This window comes from Physeter macrocephalus, chromosome 4, assembly GCF_002837175.3.
Source record: "Physeter macrocephalus isolate SW-GA chromosome 4, ASM283717v5, whole genome shotgun sequence".
Taxonomy (NCBI): Eukaryota; Metazoa; Chordata; class Mammalia; order Artiodactyla; family Physeteridae; genus Physeter; species Physeter macrocephalus.
The window spans coordinates 143614745-143617186 of record NC_041217.1 but is presented as its reverse complement, the minus strand read 5'-3'; the positions used below and the strand labels follow the sequence as shown (position 1 = coordinate 143617186).

The following is a 2442-nucleotide window of genomic DNA, read 5'->3' as shown; positions in this document are numbered from 1 at the left end:
TCAATGGAACAGGATAGAAAGCCCAGAGATAAACCCATGCACCTCTGGTCAACTAATCTATGACAAAGGAGGCAAGAATATACAATGAAGAGAAGACAGTCTCTTCAATAAGTGGTGCTGGGAAAACTGGACAGCTACATGTAAAAGAATGAAATTAGAACACTCCCTAACACCATGCACAAAAATAAACTCAAAATGGATTAAAGACAACAATGTAAGGCCAGACACTATAAAATTCTTAGATGAAAACATAGGCAGAACAATCTTTGACATAAATCGCAGCAAGATTTTTCTGACCCACCTCTTAGAGTAATGAAAATAAAAACAAAAATAAACAAATGGGGCCTAATGAAACGTAAAAGCTTTTGCAAAGAAAAAGAAACCATAAGCAAAATGAAAAGACAACCCTCAGAATGGGAGAAGATATTTGCAAAAGAATCAACTGACAAGGGATTAATCTCCAAAATATACAAACAGCTCATGAAGCTCCATATCAAAAAATAAACAACCCAATGAAAAAAATGGGTGGAAGACTTAAATAGACATTTCTCCAAGGAAGCCATACAGATGACCAACAAACACATGAAAAGATGTTCAACATCAGTAATTATTAGAGAAATGCAAATCAAAACTACAGTGAGGTATCACCTCTCACCAGTCAGAATGGCCATCATCAAAAATTCTAGAAACAGTAAATGCTAAAGAGGATGTGGAGAAAAGGGAACCCTCCTACACTGTTGGATGGAATGTAATTTGGTACAGCCACTCTGGGAAACAGTATGGAGGTTCCTCAAAAAACTAAAAATAGAACTACCGTATGACCCAGCAATCCCACTCCTGGGCATATACCTGGAGAAAACTATAATTCGAAAAGATACATGCACCCCAATGTTCATTGCAGTGCTATTTACAATAGCCAGGACATGGAAGCAACCTAAATGTCCATGAACAGGCAAATGGATAAAGAAGATGTGGTACATATATACAATGGAATATTACTCACCCATAAAAAGGAATGAAATAGTGCCATTTGCAGAGACATGGATAGACATACAGACTGTCATACAGAGTGAAGTAAGTCAGAAAGAGAGGAACAAATATCATATCATATAATATCACATATGTTGAATCAAAAAAATGGTACAGATGAACTTATTTTCAAAGCAGAAATAGAGACACAGATGTAGAAAACAAACTTATGGATACCTAGCGGAGAAGGGGGAGTGTGGTGAATTAGGAGGTTGGGATTGACATATATACACTACTATGTATAAAAATAGATAACTAATGAGAACCTACTGTAGAGCACAGGGAACTCTACTCAATGCTCTGTGGTGACCTAAATAGGAAGGAAATCTAAAAAAGAGGGGATGGGGGTGGAGTCAAGATGGCAGTGTGGGAAGACTTGGAGTTAGCATCTCCCCACAACTAGGGCAGCTGCCAGCTGCTGGTGGGGGACCCCGACACCCAAGGAGAAGGGAGGAACCCCCAAGTGAACCAGTAGGACGTGGGGGGACAGAGGGGAGAGGAGAAGTGGAGGCCAGACAGGATCGGCACCCCTGAGTCTGGGGACATCAGGAGATACAGGTGGGAGGGGCTCTCCAGGAGGAGCAGGAGAAGACTGGAGGGTGTTTGCCCTCCCCCACTCAGGCCCAGGGAGCCTGCTGAGCTCCCAGGCCACCCTCTGCACTCCAAGACCCCCCTTCTCCCCAGCCACATTGGTCCTGAGGGCATAGGAAGGAGGCCGAGGGGAGAACAGGAGAGGCAGGCGGGAAGGGCCCTCTGGGACCAGAGGAGCAGGAGAGGAGAGGAGGGCATTTGCCCCACACACTCGAGCCCAGGAAGCCTGCTGGGCTCCCAGGTGAGGTGCCTTGCCCTCTGAGACCAGGGGTGGGAGGCATGCCTCAGCCCCTACTGTTCCGATGAGCCTAAGCCTCACCCTCCACAGCCTCCAGGGCCTTTTCCAGCCCTGTGGGTCCTAAGCATAGGCCCCTCCCACCACCCAAACCTCGCCCTTGCTTAGGCCCCGCCCTCCACAGCCAAGGCCTTCCCTCCCCTTTTATTTTTCTTTTTTCTTTTTTTAAAAATTTTCCCTCCTCTTTTCTTGCTATTGTGGTACTGTTGTACTTTCCAGTTGTTGATTCAACTATATTTTTATTTTTATATTCTTTCTAACATATCTATTAGTTTCCTAGTCTAATTTTATTTTTTAATTTGTAATTGTTCTCTCTTTTCTTTTTGCCACCCCATGAAGCTTGCGGGATCTTGGTTCACAAGCCAGGGGTTGGGCTGAAGCTCCTGTGGTGGGAGCTCCCAGTCTGAACCACTGGACCAACAGAAAAACTCAGACCCCAGGGAATATTCATCAGAGTGAGGTCACACAGAGGTCCTCATCTCAGCACCAAGACCCAGCTCTACCCAACAGCCTACACACTCCAATGT

The 2442-nt window shown here is 44.8% G+C and overlaps 1 protein-coding gene across 1 annotated transcript in view; it reads right to left on the bottom strand.

The window, feature by feature from the left end:
• Window positions 1-2442, bottom strand: part of AGBL4 (AGBL carboxypeptidase 4) — an 807237-nt gene that overhangs the window by 684109 nt on the left and 120686 nt on the right. The window lies entirely within an intron of this gene.